The sequence below is a fragment of the Camelus bactrianus genome, chromosome 2 (genome assembly GCF_048773025.1).
Source record: "Camelus bactrianus isolate YW-2024 breed Bactrian camel chromosome 2, ASM4877302v1, whole genome shotgun sequence".
Classification (NCBI taxonomy): Eukaryota; Metazoa; Chordata; class Mammalia; order Artiodactyla; family Camelidae; genus Camelus; species Camelus bactrianus.
The window spans coordinates 133,629,718-133,653,004 of NC_133540.1; the positions used below are offsets into that span (position 1 = coordinate 133,629,718).

Genomic DNA, 23,287 nt, shown 5'->3' on the forward strand with positions numbered 1-23,287 from the left:
GGCCAGCCTCCTGCTCAGGGAAAGGGAACCCAGGGTAAGTATAAAACTGTGCCTGGGGATTCCCCGGGGCCGAGCCAGGTGACCCAGTAGTTGTGACCAGGGCTGCCATGCCCTGGGGTCGCTCTGTGCCAGAGAAGCCCCCGTTGCCATCCTCATGCTGACTGTCACACCCATTTCACAGGTGGGGAATTTGAGGCTTTAGCTTGCCCACACGCAAACTACTCCTGAGGGAAGAGCTGGGACGCACACCCAGGCCCTACTGAAGAGAGCCCGTGGGCTTCGGCACTCACCCCTCCTGGACCTGCTGTGCCTCCAAGGGGCATTGCGGAGGCCACGTGATGAGGTGGGGGCCCTGAGCAGAGGCTGAGGTGTTCGGCCCAAAGAGACCTGCCCCACTGGATCCAAACCATGCCAGGCCCTCTGCCCCGCACCCCCACACACTGTGGGGATGCCCCACCATCACCTGATGGCTAAGCCTCACCCACTGGGCTCCACGGGAGAGTCCCTCCTTGGGGAAGACCCCCTGAACCCCCAGCTAAACCAGGGGCTACTTTTGTTCCACGAGGCCTTGTCTGTCCCTGCCATGTCCCTCTGTATCTTCACCATCTGTCTCCTGTCTGACTCCCTTGCCAGACATCAGGCCACCCAGGCAGGGCCACTTCTGACTTATCAAGGGGTCTCCAGAGCACCTCAGGGTCTCCAGAGCATGCGGGGTTCTCCAGCACAGAGGAGCATAGCCACTGACCTCCAGGCTCAGTGCGCGCCTGCCGACGCCCCCTCTCACGCCCCGCACTCAGCATACCGAAAGGAAAGAGGTGAGACTCCCCTGGGCTCCTTTCCAACATCCCTGACCTTGCGCTGGGTCTGCCAAGGCTTCCCACAAACTGCTTCTACACAGAGAGTGCACAGCGTGGCTGGGCTCACCTGGGGCCTGGTCTAGAAAGGTGTCACCCTGAAAACCCAGCTGCGCAGATGTTCTGCAGCGGAGGGCACACAGTGGCCTGTGGAAGAGGCTGTGTCCAGAGGCCCTGAACACCCCCCGGGCACCTCCAGGCCTTCTCTCGTCAAAGCCGTGGGTTTCTCTGTCCTTTCTTCACCTCCAGATACAGCCCAGAAATTGATTTACTTAGCCAAATGGAGAAACGAATGAAATATGATTTCATTGTGGGATCATTCCAACCACTCAATAATTTAAAATCATGCCACAAGAAACCAGGAGTAAAAATAACATGTGACTCACAGCTTGGAGCCTCACTCCCTCCAGTACCAGTCCACACACCTGGATTGTTCACCTGATGCGGGTCCAACCTCGGCCTCACACACCTGCGGTTCGCCTGAATTCTCCAGGCAGAGGGGGAGCTGTGCTGGCCTGCGTTACACACGTGCCCTGATTCTCCTTAATGGCTGAGTCTGCTCCGTAACTTTAACTGCCCAGTTAACTCTGAGTGGTTTGCGGACTTGGCGACAATTTGTCATCACAGAAAACTGACAAGAGGTGGCTCATGACAGGTGATGGAAAGAAGCCTGATCCTGGAAATGACTCGCGCTGTGCAAGGCTTGGATTTGTGGCTGCTGATCATAAAGCCCTTTCTCTAATTAAGCTTTGTACCCGTGCAGCAGAAACAGACAAGGCGAAATAGGAGCACGTGAGAGAAACAGAGTGGAAGGGCAGCGCCAGCTCAGGGGGTGGGTAGTGCATTTATTGAGCACCTACTGTATACTGCCCCTGTGCTGGAAATGGGAGATGAAGAAGAGCTGGGATGGTCAAGGAGTGTCTGGAATGTGAGTGTCCTGGGGCTGTGGGACAAAGCATCATGACCCGGGGGCTTAACAGAAGTTTGTTCTCACGGTCTGGGGGCCTGACATCTGAGATCAAGGTGGAGACGGGGCCGTGCACCCCCTAGAGCTGTAGGGGGAGGTCTCCCTTCTTGCCTGTCTCCAGCTTCTGGGGACTCCCTACGATCCTTGGTGTCCCTGCAGCTCCCCACTCTGTGCCTCCGTCATCACACGGCTGTCTCTCCATGTGTCTCTCCCCTTCTTAAAGGGACACCAGCCCTGGGATTTGGGGCCTGCCTTCCCCATGCATGGCCTCGTCTTAACTAATTACATCTATGGAGACCCTATTTTCAAAGAAGGTCTCACTCACAGGTCCCAGGGTTGGGACTTGAGGGTACCTTTGGTAGTTGGGGGTGTGGGGAGGGGGCAATTCAACCTAGCATCGCCCCATAAAGGGCCTGAGAGGAAAGCTTCAAGTCTGAGGGCCCCCAGTTGGAGAGAAGTAAACTGAGGCCCAGAGAGACAGGGTCACACAGGGAAGCAGGTCCCCAGCCGCTGGAAACCACCAGACTCCCCCAGCCTCTGGACCCCGATTTCCCGTGTTTCTACTTGTTGGTGATGATGTGGGCATGAGGCCCAGCAGGGAACCCCGAAGGCAGCCACCCCGGCAGTGATGCCAGCCCTTGTCCTGGCAGATGGAAGGGTCCTGTCTGAGCCTTGTGCAGCCCTTCCACATGCCTGCTCCACATTTCCACATCAGCCTCAGATGATCAAGGCAAAACAGCCCATCACCCCTAAACACTTGGTGCACTGGCACTGCCTGTGTGAACGGCTATGTCCTGGGGTGTGGAAACGGTTCTGTTAAGAGCCCTGCTCTCTGAAGCTGCTCCAGGTCACTGATAAGTGGATGGGCTTTGAGGAAATGGACCCTAAGCCTCACATGCAGTTTACTGAATGCCTTCCCCACAACACCCGTCACTCCAGCCTTCCCCTGAGGACTGGCTGGGGAGTACCACCCCGGCCTTGTGGACAAGCGGCCTTAGGCTCACCAAGGGTAAGTGATGTGCAGAGGTCACCTGGCCAGAGCGGCCAGGCTGAGGCTGGACCCAGGTCCCTCTGATAATCAGCGCCACGCGGTCTCCACTAGAATGTCTTTTTTGGGGCCAACTCCTATTTGATCCCTGAGATTCAGTCCAGGCATCACCTCCTCTGGGAAGCCCTCCCTGATTTCTGAGCCGGGCTGGGTGCTCCTCTGGGTTCCCCTGGGTCCTGGGGCTCCCCTGATCACGGGCCCGATCACATGGACTATTGTTGGCTGCTTCCTTGTCGTATCTCTCACTAGATGGTAAGCTTTGGACGTGGGGAGTATCTTGGATGAAAACAGATCTGAAGAACTGGAGGGACAGGGAAAGCATGGGGCCAGACAGTCAGGGCAGCCCCAGCTCCGCCCCAGCTGAGAGGGGATCCAGTCAGCTCTGTGTAGTTCTGTGTCTACAGCATTAAAAACAGTTGCTGAGAAGCACGCTGCTCCTCACTCCGACGCCCTGGGGAGCTGCTCCCTGCCCCCTGGGGTGAAGCGAGTCCAGCCTCACCCACAGCCCCCAGCGTGTGCAGCGTCCAACCCGAGTGCTGCTCCCCACATCTTGCGTTTGTGTCTGCCCTTTGTGTGGCCAGACACAGAGGCCTAGGCGCTGACTATGGGTCCAGAGCAGAGAAGGTGATGAGAAAAAGTGTCCTAAAAGGAACTTAGTTGCCTTAACGAAGAGGCATATTTTTAACAGAAATTTAATCTAATTTCATGGAAAAAATATGCTATCATCCAAACTTCTCAAGATACCGTGCACACCAGAAGCTATCTTGTTTCAACAAGGCCAATAAATCGCTCTCCTTCACTGCCCCCACGTGGTGGAGTGCTCTAATTGCAGGCATGTTATAAGGAGCATTAACTCCCCTGCAAAGTGAAGCCAGCTTTCTGACCCAGCCTACGGCAGGTGTGCAGGCAGGTGTGCAGGCAAACAGCACCCACGCACCTGCCTCCAGCCAACCCAAGGGGAGAGAGAGAGGTTCAGCCTCACACAAGGTCTTTAGCCATCCCTCCCCCTTTTCCTGCTATTTGAGGTCTTGGCCGCAGAGACCGAATAGTCCATAATCCTGATCTAAGGAAGCAGGTGAGTGTGGAGAGACCGGGCAGCCAGCTGGGAATTCCTGAGTCTCTGCCTTGTCTCCTGACTGGTGTTTACCTAATGCCCATTTCTCTTGCTCCCTACCTTCGCACAGCACCCGAAGTTTTGTTCAGAGTCTACCGTGCAGCCCCAGTAAGAAGCCCCCCTGGACTTCCCAGTAAGCTGGCCCAGCTCAGGAGGTTCTGGTGGCCCTAAGTGTGACTCCCTTCCTCTGGAGACAAACATCAGCAACACCAGTCAGCACTCAGCATTCCCTGCACATAGAACTTACTCCAGGAATGGCATATGACCCAATTCAGGCCAATGGATGTGAGCGAGGGCTTGCTGAGAAATACTGGAAAAGATGTCCCTCATCTTTAGGGGAGAGCTTCAGAAGATCCCTCTCTCTTCTGGTCTGGATGTTGTGGTGGGGGATATATTGTAATTTTGTCCCCACACAGACAGTCAGCCTGAGAATGAAGCCAACACAGGGAGAAGATCATGCAGAAATGAGGTCAGAGCACCTGGATCAAGCCAGTCCTGAGACCCACCTACTTCTGGATTTCCATATCCATGAGCCAAGAAAGACCTTTTTGTTTGAGTTACATGGACTTGAGTTTTTGTTATTTATGACACCCTCGAATCCCGTAAGGCATCAGAGTTTGTGATGTCATTGAAAAGAACAGTTAGGTGTCCTTGGCAGAATCTCTCTCCAGGTAGAACCGTGCTTGGATTGCTTCTGGCCTGGTAGATGAGCTTGGGGAATTCCTGAGAGCCTCTGGCTTGCCTGACCCCTCATCAGAGCTGGAAAGAAAGGTGACATCTCCCAACTCTGCTCCAGGCAAGACTCAACAAGAAAAGAATATCTGCTGTGTGTCAGGGAAATGCCTGGGACGTCACCCTGCAGAGAGCTGGAAGGACAAGTACACTCACCGTGGAATCTTCCCTGGGCCCCCAGTTCTCCACCCACTGGGGGCTGGTGAGACGTCAGTGTCCAATTTATGAATAATAATCAGCAATATTGTCTATGACAGCTCCTTAGGAAGAGGCCTCAGACCACGGGTCCCCTTTTGCTGCAAAGCAGGTATGACATCGAGTCCTAGACCATGGGATCTACTTGTCCTGCCACAAAAAACAAAATCTCTAGAAGCTACCGGCTGAGAGAATGCCCCTCCATCCCCTGCAGGTCGGGCCCTGTGTTCCAGGATGCAGTGGGTGCCCCCGACCAGCAGGCGGTGCGCAGGGCCCTGCCACCATTGTCCTCCATCACCCACGGGTAGAAGGTGTGCCACCCAGCTCTGTGTCTCAGGGCCCTGTTGCAAGTGGGATTAGTGGTCCCAGTTCGGTGGGGATGGAAGGGATGGTGATGCTTCCACCAGGGGACAGAATAAAGGTTCCATCAAACTTTGCTGTTGGGGGCCTCAGACGGACCAGAGGCAGAGCTCCTCTCCTGGGGGTGGGAGGGGGAAGATAAGTGACCCTGATCATCACGAGCTGGGGATGCCCCCACGGGCAGGAGGAGTGAGTCTGGAGCCTGGAAGACCACGGCGATGTCTCTGGGCTCTTCCACCCAGTGGTGACAGCAAACAGGCAGCGCAAGGACAGCCGTGTGAGGCGCCAGCACTGAGGGCTCCGGGACGGTCTGCGCCTCCCGTCCCTCAGGTGGCCCTGATGGGAGTGCTGGCCAGGCGTGCGTGGGGCCTGGAATGGTGGGGGAAGAGAGGGTGAGCGAGCGCCGGAGCCCCGCGGGAGCTACGGGCCGTCCCTTGTTCTGCTGAGCCTCCTGCATGAGTCTCTGTAGAGACTGTGGGCTGCCGAGAAGGTCCATCGGTGGCCTCGTCTTGACTGGGTGTGAGCAGAGCTGAGCCACGTGAGGGCTGGGCTGCACTGGGCATCTCAGATGCTGTCCTGCAAAGTCTCTTCAGTTCTGCCCTGGGCTTCACTGACACGTGGCGGGGGTGCCCACGGGATTGCCCGGCATGCAGCCTGGTGGTGCGAGGCCATCCACAGCCAAGGCCACCCCTGACCGAGGGGCCGGGGAGTCTGTGCACCCACAGCCCTCTTCAAGGCTCAAGGGGGCGATTCTGAGGCACATTCCATGAGGCTCAGAAGGTCTCAGTGGGATTAAGCCCCAGGTGCCTGCAGGGTGACCAGCTCGGTAACATCCCTCATCTCTGCCCTCGACCTGTGGCCCCCTCCCTGGGCCCCCTCTTGTTCCTGGGAGTCACTGTCACAGGAAGTTTCCTCTTCAAATCCCTGTCTCCCTTTCTGGAGGGGGGTTGGGGGGGGCCCAGGCCAAGGCAGGGAGGGAAAGGACCGAGCAGGAGAGGGGGCTGCCAAGGCTGAGGGGCTGTGTCCCTAGGAACCTTGAGTGCCAGGCACAGAGCCCAGGCAGCTGGGCCCCTGGGAATCAGAAAAGTGGCCGAGCCTTCTGCCTGAGCTACCTGAGTGACTGCGATTGGGGACTTGCCCTGTGGAGATTCAGAGAGATGGCAGGAGCCACAGATGTCACTCACGGGGGGGGGGGGTGAGGAGGGAGGGAGACAGAGACAGAGAAATAACGGGGGAGGAGTTGGAGGGGCGGACAGGAGCCAGGAGTGAGGGCAAGGCAGGCGGAGCAGCCCTTCTCCAGCTGAGTTCTGAACCTGGGGCTGGAGAGAGATCCGTGGGCTGTTTTCTCTGCGGAAGCTCACTGGGAGGATGCTCTGGACGCCTGGGGTGGGAGGAGGGCTAATTCATTAGAAGGGTGGGTGCCCGAGGGCATTGGAACTCCGTTTTCTTAAGAGACCCTTGATGAGAAAGGCTGACGTGAAAAGGCCGAGAGGCGTTCTGAGGACGCTGGATGCCTGCACCGTGGTTGCTGGCTCCCTTTCTGGGAGCCGCCCCGGCTGCACTGCACGAGGGGAAGCAGGAGGGTTTAGAGGAGTTCTTGCTGCTAGCGAGTAATCCGACCTGCTCTCCAGACAGCGAGCTATCTGCTTTCTGGCCCTCAGCTAGAGGGGCGGAGAGGCAGAGACAAGACAGCAGTGGGCCCACAGTCTCCAGCGTCTAACTGAGGAAAATCCCGCACGTGGGTTTTCTGAGCAACTATGTCCATAACCTGAATGACCAGCCACAGAGGAAGAATCTGCTGCGGTCATGCTGTCATTCCTTTCCGGGCCTCACTCTTCTCATCTTTAAAATGGGAACTCTCACAGGGACCTTGCAGGCTGTCTGGGACGGTCTAATGGGGTGTAAGCCGGTGCTCAGTGACAGGTCCCCTCTCCACAGGTGAACAGGTGGCATTGAGACAGGCTGGGACCCCCTGCTGCTCGCAACTGGACAAACATCTCGAGCAACAAAATACAAAGAAATTGTAAGGGACTAAAAACAACTGCATGCATGTGCTGTTGGGATCAAATTATGAACAAAGAGATACAAAAAGACCAAAAACCCAAGTGCCACTTCTGAAGTGTCGGGAACAAAAGCAGGGTACCTCAGACGATCCTTGCACACAGGACCACCAAGGGGGTGGGCAGGCCACCTAAGCCCCTCCTCTGGCCTGACCCCTGGACCCGCCCCCCTCCTCACCCCATTTAAGGGACCAGCTCGCCCCTCCTCTGGGAGCACGGGCCCCTGTTACTTGTTCTCGCTCCCTGGTGCTGCAGCATGAGCCCCAGTAAAGCCTTGCCTTAGTTTCTCCTCTGGACTCTTCTCAATTTCTATTAAGAAGGTTAAGAAGTCCAGGAACCCTGATTGGTAACAGCACGAGAGGCCCTCAGTGGCTCTGGCCGGTGTGGACCTCCCGCCGCAGAAGTCAGGACCCTGAGCAGAACAACCACCATTGCCCGGTGAAGCGCCCTCCCTGTGCCTGGATGGGGGGGTCAAGGAGGGGGCTGCTTACCCCCAAGTTTAGGGTCTGACCCTAAAGAGGATACTGGTGGGGTGCATATCAGAGAAAACCCAGAGCTGGACGGCAGTTAAAGCAGTGATTTTATGCAGGAGTATTGCCGTAGGTAAAGAGATGTCTGTGAGGAAGTGGACAGGTGGGTTTCATAGCCCAGGAGTGGGTGGGGTCAGTGGATGGAAATTTCTAAAAGGGAACATCTGGGGTGGGGTGGTCCTGGTTAAACCTGCTTTGTGGGATCCCTGCTGAAGGCCGGGCATCGGGCGTCCTTGGGGAGCAGTGGGACATAGCTTTGACTGGCTTAGCTGGGTTCTGGCTCAAAGGCTGGGCCCACTGGCAAAAGGGCTGCTGGGGCTGGACCAAGGTTTGGTCCGAGAGTGTCTTGGTCACACACACGGGTCAGATCCAAATAGCCCTGCAAAGGCTTCGAAAGCTGAATGGGCCTGGGAACCGCCGTCCACACCAGCTTGACCACCTCCAGGTAAAAGCAGCGTGTTCCTAGTTCAGAGCCTATCGGGAGAGGAGACGGAATTGTTTTGTGTTTTCAGGGGGTGATTACCTGTGTTAACGCTTGTGCAAACCGGACACCAGAGCAAAGTGTATTTTACTGTATTTAGACCTTGTGAAAAAATAATAAAAACAGCAAGAAATCAGTGCCCTCCCTGTGCTGGACACGGGGTGTTCCCGTGATGAATTTGTGGTCCTTATGAACCCCGCATCATGACCCCCTCGCACGGGCGAGGGCACGGGCTGACGAGGGGAGGCGTCTCCCCAGGACTCATTGCTGGGGTCATATTGCTGGGCCGGAGACCCAGGTCCACCCTGTGCTCTGCAGGGCCCGGCACACGGTGAGCTCACAGGGCTGGGCTGGGGGCTGGAACGATGGCAGAAGACCATCCAGCCCACGTGGCCACCCAGCATCCTGTCTGTCCAGCCCGTGCGCTGTGTGAGGACACGCCTGCCAGCCTGGGCCTCGTTCCTTCCCTGCGGCTGGTTAACCAGGATCTTCTGCATCAGCGCTTCCCCAGCCCTAACTGGAGCCGCCCACGGCTGCCCAGCGCCCAGGTGACCACGCCTGCCCCCTTGGAGCTGGAGGCTGGTGCCAGCCAGCCTGACAGTGGTGGCTCTGAAGAGGCCAGGCCAGAGAGAGAGAGCCGCCAGCACACACTCCGCCTGGCCCCTCTGGGGTCTCCAGGGCTCCTCCTCACCTGTGGCCTTGCTCCTGCTGGGTTCCTGGGTCCCTAGCAGAGGAGCCACAGGAGGACCAGAGACCCAGCACCAGCCCGAGCTGTGAGACCTAGGCAAGTTTCCTCATCCCACAGAGCCCCAGTTTCCTCATCCACGAAGTAAGGGTGACGATACTGGCCTTACAGGGTGGCTGAGGTGGTGAATACGGTAGAAGAAGGGAGATCTGCATGGAGCTGGATGATAGGACAGGACCCGGAGGTTTTACACTGATTGATTGATTCGGTGAAATCTGGACTCAGATGAAAAGGCAGACCAGGGAAACCAGGGGCTTCCAGACGGACTCCTGGGTCAGGCGGGGGGTGGGGAGGGGAGAACGGGCAGAACCACGGCGTGTCCTTGTGCCATCTGGTCCTCGTACGACCCACCTCACAGCTGGGTGCACGCAGGCTCAGAGAGGGTGAGCACTTGCCTGCAGTCACACAGCCAGCCATGAGCAGAGCCGGGAGCACCAGCAGGATCAAGTGCTCTCTCGCTGATCCCTGGTGCTTTCTCATGAACTGTGGCAACCCAGGGGGCCTGCCAGAGCATTTTTTCAAATCACCCTCATCCTTGTCCTTCCAGAAAATCAGGTCCGGTTTGTCATTTGCTGTCCCCAGGTGCAGACACACAGACCTGTGGCCTTCCTGTGTTTTCTTCTCCAAACGAGGAGCTGACTTTGCAGGGCGGTGGGGGAAGGAGCGGATGGACGCTAATGCAGCAACACCGCCTGCCCGAGGCTCGGCCCCAGAGCATCGGGCGCCGCCATTACCGAGGGCGTAGCTTTCTCTACCTGAGTTACCTCAGTCGTCGCAGCAGCCCCTGAGGTTGCTGGCTCCATTCCACAGATAAGGAAATTGAGGCCCCCTCCCCAAGGTCGACCTGAAGCCAGCAGCTGGCAGAACAGAGAGGTGCACAGTCCCCAAGTGTGGTTGACGCCGCTGTCCATGGTCTGAGCCACCTGGTCTGCCTCCCCTCATTGAGTCACAAGCGGCCCTTCCGGTGAGTGTGGGGGGTGATCCCCGTGATTTCTAGTGGGTTACAACCACCAGCATTTCTTATCACACCGTTGCTGTGGGTCAGGGGCTCGGGTGAAGCTGCAGCCGTGGTGTCGGCTAGAAGCCGGGGGTGATGGCTTCCGAGCTTGCTCACATGCGAGCCTCATTTTCACGATGAAAGCCCTGACGCTTAGAAAGGTTAAGTGTCTGACTCAAGAAAATACGACCTGGTGTGTCAGAACCAGTTGTCTCTCTTTCCACCCCACCCTGCGCCCTCTGAAAGGTGGGTGCGGCGAGGGGCAGCCTGTTCCTGCCCAGAAGGGTGCTTGCCGTGTCCTGGGAAGGGGGCTTGCTCCGTCCTTGGTGGCAGCTGCCATGGCCGGGGGCCCGCACGGGCTCCATGGTTCCTGCCAGGTGGACAGTGCTCTTGCTTCGTTCCTGCCCGGACCTCACAGGTGTTACTTAGGCCGGGGAGGGGGCACTGGTGCAGGGGCTGTTGCTGGGTGCCCACCCAGCTCCCCAGCTTGGGCTCACCCCCTCTTAGCTCCTCGCTGTAAGAGGGCGAGGCCAGAGCGCCCACCTCTAGGGCTGCTCTTGTGAGCGGACGAGGGCTCGTGTGAGCGGTGACCTGAGTTAGCACAGGCTGGGGACAGTGCCAATCACTGCAAGCCATTAATACGCATTATCCACCGGGAAATTCTCAATACTGTTGTGTGATTAAGAACCAGGGATCTAAGTGAAGAGAACCAGGTGAACCCCGCGCAGCACTTCCTGGAAGCCACGTCCTTCTCACCGGTTGAGGGGTGATGAGAGGGACGCAGCCTCGCAGCCTCGGGGCGCTCCTGCTGCGGTGCCCGCGGGGGTCTCAGGCAGGTCCCAGGTGGTAATCTATGCGGCGCTGTGTGCCCAGTCTTCCACTAGAGGGCAGTGGTGGGCAGGAGCCACCCCCAGGTTTGGCCTGAGTGTGAACGTGGGTCCAGAGAGGGGGGAACCGAGGTCCAGAGAGGAGGGACTTGCTCAGAGTCACTCAGAGCGAGAGTTCCCCACTCCCCGGGCTCCTTGGGGCTCATCCCCGTGTCTGTTCACAGCGGGGGTTGAGGGGAGACATGCCGTGAGCCAGTGACACCTTAAAGAATCAAAAACTGAGGGGAGGGGACCGTCCCCTGCCCAGGGTCCCTGAGGACGGGGACTCCGGCAGCCCGCATTCCGAGGGGCCTGCCGCCAGTGCGCCCATCCTCGGGCTTGTCAGCTTGCTCAGAAACACCTTCATTTATAAGGGTGCGCACAAAAGATGGTTTTCATTATCCACCTGTCGCATTTGTTTTGATTACAAAATAATCCTCTTCTGATTGAAAAAGCAATACACCCTGAAAATACAGAGGGAGTATCACGGACGCTGAGTGGCCCGACCTCATCTCTCTGATGACCACAGAGAACATTTTTGTGTTTTTCATCCAGCTTTTTTTTCCCTCTAAAGAGCGTTTTCAAAGCAAACCTGGGCTCCAATCATCAGTACGCTTTGAAACCCCTTCCCTGGCCTTCTCTGGCCTGGCCTTGCAGAACACGTCAAGAATGTTTTCATGTGATCAGTATGCACCCTGCCATGACATCAACAATCGTTGTCCAGAAACGTCCCACTGTGGCCTGGGTGGGACCCCGGCCCTAGAGGGAGACCCTGTGATCATGTTCCAAGAGCCAAGTTCAAGTCCACATGGCCTTGGGGTGTAGCCCAACCTCCTGTTCGTGTGTACAGCTGCTCTGCTGCTGGTCATGCCTGTCCCCGCCAGGCATGCAGCTCCCAGCCTCGCATTTGCCCGTTTACCTCTCTGGCTGCCGGGAGCTCTGCTGTCCCAGAAGGAATCAGCCCGAGCATCGTCCATTTAATTTGGAGATCCTGGCCGTGCGTGTCTCAGCCTGCCAGTCCACACTCACTGTCTAGGGTCTTCCAGCTTCTCGTGGGTCCTCCTCACTCAGAAGTGGTCATGCCCACCCCTCAGGCCACCTTCCGCCCGTCACTGCGTCGCTCACCCTGGGCCCCTCCCCCTCGTGGGGAGGCTCTTCCGGAAGAGCAGCCGCAGCCTGTCCTGCTCACTCTCGGGGCCCGCGGGCCAGCCTGGGGCTGCCCTCCTGGGTCACGGCTGCTGGGCGTGTGTCGCTCTTGGCTTTAGTGTTTTCAAAGCAAGATTTTCAAAATGGTCTTTAAGAGGATACATTTAGGACGCAGGGGATTTGTTTGTTTTTAAGTGAATTTGGGCTCCACAGCACCAGTCCCCACGGCAAGACGATTTGCATGTCTCACGGACGTCTCACGCGAGTCAAGGCGTTTCCGATTCTGAGCCTATCGGGTCTGGGTGCCAGGAGGCGGGTACGAGGCTGCTGCGCCGTGGGGAGGGCTCTCACAGAGGACGGAGGGGAGACTCCAGCCCCACCGCCTGGGCGCCGAGGGGAGGGAAGATGCCCGCAGTCCGCCAGGTGGGAGGGTGTCTGCTCCGGAACCTTGAACCCCAGAGAGCTCCCAGCCCGGCCCCTTCCTGACTGCAAACGGGGAAACTGAGGCCCAAAGGGAGCTGGGTATTGTCTGCAGTGGTGCCAGGATTGAAAACTCAGGGCTCCTGACACAGCTTGGCCAGGTGAGAGGACCCGCTGGGTTAGGGGAGGGCAGAAGTCGAGTCTCTGGCAAAAATGATCCTCCAGACTCGAGACCTGAGTGGCGGGAAACCCCGCAGTGGGACCCCAGCCTGGCACTTCCGGGGGAAATTCTGGGCCAAGTTGCTGGGCCACTCAGGGCCTCAGTCTCTACTCCTGGAAACGGGGACTGGCTGGGTGGGAGGATCCTTGGAATCTAAGCCTGAGTGAGGTGCCCGGCCCCCTGCTGGCCCTCGATCTGGGGGAGGGCTGCTGAGGAGAGAGGCTGGACCAGACCACCTGTGAGCCCCCAGCCTGGCCTCCCTGGGGTTAGTAACCCACGACCTCCCCTGGCCATTGCATGGGGCCCTGCAGGTCTGCGTAGGCCTGGGGCCAGGCAGCATCAGGGAGCTTGCAATGGGGGGGTCCAGGAGCTCGAGGGTTCTGGGCAGGTTCTTGGGAACTGCACCACCCAGACTGGCTGCTGGGCCCAGGGAAGCGGGGGTCATCGCTCAGTCCTCGCAGGGCACCAGCTAGGGAAGCGGTGAAGCCCCCGATGGCGAGGGCCTGCGAGAGCTCACCGTCCACGATGCGGCTGTGGGCCCTCAGCGAGCTGCCTGGGAGCGCTGCCCCGGGCATCCTGACCTTCCAGAACCGCCAGACGTCTGGCTTTAGGGGAATTCTCTACCTTCAATTGCTGGGAAAGAATCAAAGGTCTTTAAGCCCGGCACCTGGGGCCGAGGGCAGCTGACAGTTGGTGACACTCACAGGGATGTGATCCCTGAGGCCAGAGCTGTGGTCCCTACAGGCCGGAGGCGGGTGAGCCCAGGGGCTTACAGAAAGAAAGCCCAGGTTCTGGACTGAAGGGGCCGCCTGCCCAGCCGTTAGCAGGCGTCAGCCTGCAGTGTCGGCGCACCCGCACAATAAAAAGCAAAGAAACGTGCCAGGCACTTCATACCTCTTTCCTTCAGTCATTCGTTTGTTCATCCACAGAGGGGCTGAGAGCCGAGTGGCCAGCTCCTGCCCAGCCCCGAGGCCGCCTCAGGCCCTGCGCCTCCCGCCTCTTCTCCCGCGACAGCACGAGTCACTGCTGAGAGCCAGCGTCTCCAAGATGCCCAATAAAAATACACATCTGAGGTGTTTGTACGTGTATGTGTGTGTGTTTGTGCGTTTGTCTGTGCGCATGTGTGTGTGTACGTGTGTGCACCTGTGTGTGTGGCGCTGCTTCGAGTCCTCAACACTTACTAACTCACTTGTTTGTACGTGTACGTGTGTGCACACGTGTGTGCACCTGTGTGTGGCGCCGCTTCGAGTCCTCAACACTTACTAACTCACTTGTTCTCACTGATGCTGATGAGCTGGGCCAAGTGTCTAGTGTTCTTCCATTTCAAAGACAAGGAAAGGGAAGCACAGAGAGGTTAAGAGACTTGCCTCTAGTCACACAGCCGGTCCTGGAAGCCAGGGTCCTGACCCTAGCGGCTCCAGGGTCTGTGGAGGATTAGGGGAGGTGTGTCAACCACAGGCCCTAGGTGACTCTGCCCACGTATTTGAATGTCTGAGGTTAGATGTGTCGTTTGGGACAGGGGTGCTCAGACTTGCCTGATGACAGGAGCCACTGGGGAACTTGTTAAAAATCCAGATTTCTTGGCACTTCCCCAGAAGGTGCTGATGTAGTGGGTCTGGAGTCGAGAATCTATAACTTTAAGGACACCCCAGATGACTGGTGAGGAGCCAGTTTGGGAAACGTTCTCTCTGGACACCCTCTGAGACCCAGTGCTGGCCTCACACCGGGCCCAGCACACAGCAGGTGCTCAGTAAATGTTTGCGACAGAAATCTGGCCCCAGCAAGAGTCACGAGCGCTCCTCAGCCCAGCTAAGGGGTGGCCTAGCAGCTGTCAAGGGCCAGCCTCCCTCCTCTCTGAGGCACAGGGACAAGGGAGGTGGCACCCGACCCCCCGTGTCCCCAGAGCCCCGGCACACACCAGACCCCGTCGCCAGCGGGCAGCCCCTTCCCGCCCTGCTCTGGAATGCTGAGCCAGGATTGCTGACTTCCGATGGCTGATAAGTAGGAGGAAGGTCAGTGGAGCCGACTCGGCCCCTTCCCGGAGGGCTGGGCTGGCCGAGGGTGCAGCCAATGACCCGGGCTGACCGCTCAGGCCACCTGATTGTAGCCTGGAGGCCGGGCTGGCTGAAAATGTGCACCTTCCTGCCCGGAACAGGCACTGCACGGCGGGGACCATCCTGAGGGGCCCGGAGAGCCTCCCTCTTCCCTTCCTTGGCCGGGTAAGTTCCTGTCCCCTGGCTGGTCTGTTCCAGGGGAAGCCGTCCCTTCGAGGCAGCCCTCAGCCCCGAGTGTGCCGAGAGTCACCTTCCGGGACAGGTGAGACCGCGGGAGGGTGTGTGTGGGGGGTGCATCCCGAAAGCGGCCTGGCCAGGCAGCAAGAAGCAGGGCAGTGCTCAGGTAGTCTGAGAAAGGGGCCAAGAGCTGGTGGTGAGGCTGGATGTTGGCAAGGAGGCAGTTGTGAGGCAGGGAGGCGCCTTCCCACGGGTGGGGGGAAGGGAGGGCTCTGGAGGGCCCAGTAGGCAGCAGCCCTGGGCGTTCTGGTCGTTCTGATCTTGGCTGAGCGGCTAGCAGTGAGTGACTCAGTTTGAGTGTCCGCAAAATGAGACCGTGTTGGGGCTTCGTACAGTGTCCACAGGCGGTCAGGGCTGCAGCCCAGGGCTCGTGACCCTGGAGGGAAACAGGAGCCATGGGCCTGGAGGCTGGGGGCCGGGTCCTGGCTTTCCCTTGCCTCTAAGTCTGCCCCACCTTCCCTGGACATCCCTGGGGCCCGCCCCTCGTTCCTCAGCAGTGGGCCTGTGCTTGGGTTTTGAACGGGGAGGGGGCGAGAGGAGACGGACAGGCTGTAGGTGCAGCGGGTAGAGAGGCTCTGTCCCCGCTGTCCTGGGATGCACAGTGGACTTTGCGCAGACTGGCCCGGAGGTGAGGGGGCAGCCCTGTGGCCCGGGAGAGGCGGGACACCTCTGAGCCTCCCTTACAGTGAGCCTAGTGACCCTCCCCCTTCCCCTACAGGGGCTGCGGTGCCGCCCCGGCGGAGTGTTGTTTACAGAATTCTCAGCTGATCTTAGGAGGGACCCGTCCTCACCCTCTGTTTACAGAGGGGCCCCGAGGTCACTGGCAGGCAGCAGCTGGAGCTGGGGTCTCCTCCAAAGGCCTGCCTTGGTTTCCTGGTGCTTCAGGGACGGTAAGGGGAGCCAGGCTTGGGAGGGCTGGCCCATGGCCACACAGCAAGTCCCTCTGGGACATCTCCCTCCGGCGTCTTTGGGCCCTGATTCTTCTCTCCACACACATCCAGACTGTTCCACCTTACCAGGCCTTTAAAAAAAATAGATTTGATTATTAAGAACAGTTTCGGATTTACAAAATAATTGCAAATACAGCACAGAGAGCTCTCGCGGCCCCGAGCCAGTCTCCCCTGCCACTAACATCACACAGCAGTGAGGTACGTTTACCACCACTTAGGAACCAATGCTGGTTCGTTATTATTAAGGAAAACCCCTATTTTATTCAGGTTTCCTTGGTTTTACCTAATGTCCCCTTTCTGTCCCAAGACTGCGTCCAGGACACAGGTGACATTTAGTCAGCGCGTCTCCTCGGGCTCCTGGGCTGGGACTTCCCTCGTTTTGGTTTTGTTTTGAGGAGCTTGGTTGTGTGTTTTGTAAAACGTTCCTCAGTCAGGCCTTGTCTGCTGATAGCTTGTGGTTAGACAGAGACCACGGGTTATAATCAAACACAAACTAATTGGGGCCCAAGTTTTTCCAGCTTTGGCCACTGGGAGCTCCTTCAGTTGGCCCCGTGTCCCTGCGACATGCCTGTCATTGTGGGACTTCATTCTTCATTCATTCATTCATTCTGTACACCCTTACTTTCCTGGCACTACGAGCCCGTTCGCTGTGCATACTTCCTGGCCCAGTCCTAGGACGAGACATTCCCTCAAGAGTCCTGACTCCTCTTATAGGAGAGAGCCTGCGACGCCGACATTCACCTGCACTCGTGTGCTTGCTGCTACCTGGGGGTCTTTCCTTTTAGGCCCCCTCAGCTGGCAGGACTGGGGGCTGTACGTGCACATGTACCGTGTATAACCCGTGTATATGAGTGTACCGTGTGCACACGGATCCGTGTGTATGCACTTATCTGTGAGTTAGTACGTATATATGTGTATACTAACCTGTGTATATACACATACGTAGTGTTTCTTTCATTTTTATATCTATTTATATTTTTAAAACTTTATTTATTTTTTGAAGGGGAGGAAATTGGGTTTATTTATTTATTTACCAATGTTTTTTAATGGAGGCACTGGGGATTGAACCCAGGACCTTGTGCGTGCTGAGCCCGCGTCTACCCCTGAGCTGTGCCCTCCCCCAGCAGGTGTTTCTACAGGTACCGTGTACATCTGAACCAAGCGAAACGCGACTTCACCCTGGTGCCTCCACCTCTGAGCCGTCACCCCCGACTCACCACCCACCACCCATTTACCGAGCGGTCCTCGCTCCCCTGCTGGTTGCACTGAGGGAGCACAAGCCTCTGTAACCCAGGGCCCCTGGGGAGTGGGACCAGCCAGAGCCCCGGGCACTTGTGAGTGTCCTCTCAGCCCAGTCTTCAGGCTCCGCCTGGGGCCGCGCTGGTGGGCAGGCACCACTCCCCTCCCTTCAGTGAGGCTGTGTCATATGTTTGGAATGAACACAGTTCACCGTTTTGACACACCCTGCGTCCATCCTGGGAATCCCCGTCCTCAATTTTTAAAATTTGCACACATTAGGGTTTGCTTTGTGCTGTAAATTTTAATGTCTTTTAACAAACGCACAGTGCCAGGTACCCACCACCCCGGAGTCACAAGGAGTTTCACCGCCCGGAGAAGCCCCCTGTCCGTCCCCTTCTCGGCCATCCAGTGCAGCCGGCTTATTGCTCCTTCCACTTTCTTTTTATAACCATGAGCAAATAGGAAGGTATCCCTCTGCAGAACACCAAAGGCAGCAGAGCATCTTGCTTTTTTTCCCACTTAATGTGGCTCAGAGATCTTGCCCGGGCTGCGCCCGGAAACCGGCCTCATGCTGTCGGGTGCGAGTCTGCAGCATGATTCATTTGACACCTGGGTTACTGCCAAGGTGTCACTGTTACATTGAGTCCTGCCCCGTCGGAGCCCTGTTGTCTCAGAAGTGGGCGGTCACCTGCACTGCGATCCCAGAGGTGGGGCCGCCAGCTGAAGGGTGAACACTGCGGTTTTGCAGGCCTGGTGACCCGCCCTCAGGCCGGCCCCTGCGCTGCTCTCCTCGCAGCCCTCGGAGCTGCGCTGGCAGGCACGGGGCTGCGGAGCTGGGAGGTGACAAAGGGTCTCTTGGGAGCAGTTAGCACTTCTGGTTGGGAGGGACTGTGCACCACTTCATATATTTTCAGGACCTGGACAGATAGGAACGGTCTGCTCCCAGCCCTCACTGTTTTCTTAGAGTCATCGGTCCCTTCCCCCAGGGCACTGAATGGGGGTCGATGGCTCAGGTGCAGTTTAATGAAAAATAGCTGCTGGCAGAGGGCCGGGTCCAGCCTGACTCAGAGCCAAAACCTGCCGCAAATTTTGTTTGTTGAAAATTAACAGTAAAAGAACTGAAAAACACAGCAGACAAATCCCAGCTCTAGTACATTCAGCAAAAATACCTGGCGGGTCCTCAAAACCATCAAGGACATGAAAAACATGGAAAATCTGAGAAAGTGTCACAGCCCAGAGCTGCCTAAGGAGAAAGATTCCTGAGGATGCGATCTGTCCCCAGTGGGCTCTGGGGACAGACACGGACATGAGGGAGAAACCAAGGAAGCCAAGTGAGGCAGGAACTTTGGCTAATAGTGATGTATTAGCGTTGATTCATCCATTGTGATGAAACGTGCCTTAGTCACGTGGGACGGCGGTGGGGGAGCTGGGCGTGGGTGCAGGGGAGTGTCTGCACAGTCATCGCAACCTTTCTGTAAGCCTAAAACTGTTTTAAACTAAGAAGTTTAGTTTAAAAAAACAACAGAAGAAGAGCCACTGAAACAATACAAAACGAAACAAAACAAATAAAAAAAGAGCCACTTAAATAAGTGGAGGGACCAGAGGCTGTGCCCCGAAGCTGCCTGGGTTCAGACCCTGAGCATGGAGTCTGAGGGGCTGGTTTCTTGGTCCATGTGTCACTGAGAAACTCTTTAACAAGTCACGTACACCCAGGCCCCCATCTGAAACCTCGGCACCATCTCATAAGACAGGACTGTAGTCCCGTGCCGTGGTCAGAGTGACGGAGGCTGAGAGAGCTAAAATAAGTTACCCAGATCCCCTGTTAGCTAATGGCCAGTCTGAACGAGACGTCAGCAGAGAGCCCACCACGTGTCGGGCACCAGGTTAGAGTCTGCTCATGGCTGGCTCTGATGGTGGGACCAGAAGGAGCCGTTCATTCCCCTTCTTCTAATCTGGGACGGCTCCCAGAGGAGGTGGTGGTCAAGCAGGGTTTGGTAGGATGCGTAAGAGTTTGCCAGGCAGCCCAGGGGAAACAGAAGGCATTTGGGGCACGGAAGCAGCCTGAGCCAAGCCCGCCTCGACAAGAAATGGCCAAGGGTGGTGATGTGCAGACAGCTCCCTTCTTCCTGCAGCATGACTGGGTGTGTGGGGTGGGTGATGATGGGAGGCCAGAGGCAGAGGGCTCCCAGGCCTCTCCTGCCACCTGTGTCCCTGCTTCTCCTGCAATTTCATGTTTTGGGAAATCCCTGGGCCTCGCCTGCCTGTCCCTTAGTTTCATGATTAGAGGCTAAAATCCAGACAGGAGCTGGGGTGGGAGGTCCACTTTGGCAGGAGCCCAACAGGCCTCCCATGAGCCCACCACTCACGGCCCCTGTCCCTGAACTTTGGTCACCAAGGTCCCCAGCCTTGATGGCCTTTGTCCTCTTTTGGTCACTGTTGCCCAGACGTGGATGTCTTGATGAGATTTGTCACACATCCCTGCCCCTTGGCTACCTCAGGACCACATTCCTGCCCCTTCCTGGTAAGGGACAACAGGAGCTAGCTGGGCACCTGTTAGTCATTCAACAAATGCTTGCAGACTGCCCCAACAATGGGTCCTCGAGTGTGAACCTACTGGCAACCTAGATGGAGACCCAGTTACAGCACAATGTGCTCAGGGCTCTTGGGGCTGGGGGAGGACTGGCTTGTCCGCATCAGCAAGCCCCCAGAAGGAGGCAAAGTGGGAGGGAGACTTGGGAGACAGACAGGAGTTTGAGGTCAGAGCCTGGAGGAGAAGGTGACCAGGAAGAGGACGTGCAAATGTGGGGGTGTGGGTGACACTGAGGGGCAGACGGCTCTAGAAGTCCTCGACCTTTGCACTCACACCTAAGGGTGAGTGTAGACAGAGACATAGCAGGTGAGGCAGGAGGAAGGCATGGTCAGTGGGCAGAAGAGAGACCCTGAGGAGCCAGTGAGATGAGGATGGGGACCGACCATCCATCAGAGTTAGCAACACAGAGGTGCCGGCGGCCGGGGTGAGGGCAGGTTCAGGGAGCGGGGTGGGTGAGGTGAGGTGAGGAGGTTGCACAGAGCTGACCAGGGTGGAAGGCTCTGGAAGATTTGCTGGGAAAGGAGCAGAGATGACAAGTAACCAAACGAGTGAAATTGGGCCTCAAATGGGTTTGTGCCCCCGGAGCCGGCATCCCCCACGTGCAGTCCCCGCGCAGCTCAGAGCGACACTGAAAGGGTGTCCTGTGGAAATTCCCACCTGAGTTCTCCTGCCCTCTCTCGGCCTGCGGTGACCTGGGCCCTGTTTCCAGGGAGGTGGGTCTTGGCTGAGAGGACTGTCGCTCCCCCGAGAGGCCTTTGGGGAGTGTGTGCTGGGGCTGGGTTAACGTTTGCACAATCGAGTTCAAGATCCACCCCCTGATGACTGGGCTTCGAGAATGTCCAGAATTCCAGCAGAGTTTCCCCACCCTGGTCTGGAATGAGGGTGCTCTGGGGAGTCGGGGCCAAGGGGATTAGGGTGTCCCAGGGTCGCATCTATAAGCTTTGGCAACTTCCCAGGCTCCCAGGGAAGGCAGCAGCCGGAGTCACACGCGGGCACCCAGCCTGGGAGCTGCTGCTCCGTTGTCCCCTCTAGGGCCCCCTCCTGGTCACCCCACCACGCATGGGCAGATGGTCCTGCGGAGCGGGGCGTGTGTGTCCTATGATGGGAGGGACCCCTGAGACATGGCCACTCCCGGCTGTGTGGCCACTCAGAACCTCCTCCCTCATTTTTTAAAGGAGGGGCCTGCTTTGAACTGGTGGGCAGGTTGGGGCCCCTCTGAGGATGTGACAGGGAGATGTACCAGCCCAGGCCTCCCTCCCCTGTTTATCCTTTCCCACCAAATCCCCCCAGGTGCCCACATTGTGCTATTTGGGATGTTGACGAGGAGCACCCCTCTTCTGCAAGCAGAGGAGTCCCTGGCACAAATACAACCAGGACCCAGCCTTGTCGCGGGCCGAGGAGGAGTGACGGGGCAGCAGAGCCAGCAGTTCCCGGCGAGGGCGGCGCCCGTCCGGACAGAGCCGGATGGGCCGGGGCCGGGGCCGGGGCCGAGGCCGGGGTGGGGCGTGGGGCTGGGTGTCTTTGGACCTCGGAAACTGCTGACCGCTTCCTGCAGGCCTTCGCTCTGGCCCGGGTGGCCGTCAGTCATCTGGGAAGCCTGTTTGGTCCTGATATTCCTGTTTTGCAAAGAGCAGTTCCTGAAATCGCGGGGCCCAGGCCCTGCTCCTCTTTGATCTGGGCTGGCTTCAGCCGCTAAGTCCAGAAACAACAAACAGGCCGAGCCCTGCTGGCCACAGGCACGGTCCTGGCGCTCAGTGCAGCGGCTGCGTGCCGGGCTCCAGGCTAGCGGCGCCTGTGTCCGTCCCGGGCCGCGTCTGGGTCAGACGTGTGCGTGTGCGTGTGCGTGTGCGTGTGTGTGTGTGTGTGAAGGAACCAGCTGGTGAGGGCATCTTGGGTCTAGTGATCCTTCGACCTGGGCGGGGCTCAGGAATGTGCCTTGGAAGGTGTGTTTCTGGGAGATTGCCTCAGCGGGGGCACCTCAGTGTCTTACCGATGTGGACCCACAGACCAGGAGAGGTGATGGGGTGTGGCTTGGTGTGGACCGTGTGAACACTGGGGACACCCCCTCCTGTGACCTTGGATGAGGGGCTCCATTTGTAGGCTTGAGGGACGGACTTTGCCACCTGGCTGCCCAATCACCTGTCTTTGCCGGGAGCGCACTTAAGTGTCGCTTCTTGGTTATCCTGGATAACTGAGCTCTGAGCCTGCAGTGACATCCCTGACCCCGGGAGGAGGGAGGCAGGGAGCCGCCTCGTGCGCTGTGCCCCGCGCCACCGTGGAGCACAGGCGGTCTGCGGCTGCCTGGCCATGGCTGCCCCGCCCGGCTCCGGCCTCGCGCCGGCTCCACCCTCCCTGAGTAGCCGCTCTCCGAAGGGGGAACCTTCGCGCACCCCCATCTAGGGTGGCAGGGCTGCCTCTGCGCTGGTCGCGTCCTGCATTGGCAGCGGGACCCTGAGGTGCTTTTCCCCTCATTCCCCACCCCACCCAGTTCTCTGGGGCAAGGCCCCGCTCCTGGGGCCAAATCCTGCCCCTGTCTTGTAGATAAGGTTTCATTGGTACACGGCGAGACCCACTCACTTCCTAGCAGTCTTCAGGCTGTAATAGAGGCCCACTGGAGGGCCCCAAAAGCCAAACCTATTTCCTCTGGCCCTCTACAGCGTGCGACTGCTGCCCCTGCCAGAGTCCGGAGCACGGCTTGCTGCTGCCGCCCGGGGTTGCTGGGACGGCCAGAGGGAGTAGTTATGTTCCCTCAGCCTACACCCACCCCCTCCCCCAGCCTCTGCATTCCTGGGATTCACTGTTTATGGGCTGTTGAAGATTAACCCTCAGGGTGACAGTGTGACCGCCTTCATCCTCTGTGCATACCTGGGGCAGGCTGGGCTTAAGTGCCCTTCTGGCGGCCTTCCTCCCGGGAAGACCCTTACACCCTCTCTTTGCCTAGTCCCTTTTGCTCCAAGATCTGGTGGAGGAGCCTCCTCCTCCAGGACGCCTTCCTTGATTTCACTCCCCTCTCCGTCCCCTCCCAGGCTTCCCTTTGTTGCTGCACAGATTGTGCTACATTATCTCAGTCTCCTTCCAAGTCTGTCTCCCCAACTAGTCTGGGAGCCCCCTTGTGGGTGGGGACACGAAGGCGGAGCTGGGATGGTGGAGCTGAGATTGCTGGGGGTGGGGGCAGCTCTGAACCTCAAAGTGCAGAGCTATCTCGAGGCAGAGTGGGGGATCCACTAAAAGGCTGGACCACGTGACAGGGAGGCTGTCCAGGGGACCCCAGCAGGGCGTGGGGGTTGCTCTGGGCCACCTCTCTGGGCCCGAGACTGTGCTGATATGGCGCCTCATAGTCCCAAAGAACCGAAAACGCCATAAGATGAGGTGACAAAATTAGCAATTGCCTTTTGTCTTTGTATGACCACACTTGTTGCTATTTGCCCCACGAGCTAAAAAGTAAAAAATAAGCTGAGGGCAGAAGGCAGGGCACCTCTCAG

The 23,287-nt window shown here is 57.9% G+C and overlaps 1 protein-coding gene across 2 annotated transcripts in view; it reads left to right on the forward strand.

The window, feature by feature from the left end:
* The first annotated feature begins 14,787 nt into the window (after window positions 1–14,787).
* The window catches only part of SH3TC1 (SH3 domain and tetratricopeptide repeats 1), a 49,483-nt gene continuing 40,983 nt past the window's right edge, over window positions 14,788–23,287 (forward strand). The window contains exon 1 of one of the 2 annotated variants that reach the window (XM_074351066.1): window positions 14,788–14,954. The gene's annotated coding sequence lies outside the window, so the exon portion shown is untranslated. Of the gene's footprint in view, window positions 14,955–15,030; window positions 15,052–23,287 lie in introns of those variants that run through there. The other variant, XM_074351072.1, reaches the window with a different exon arrangement.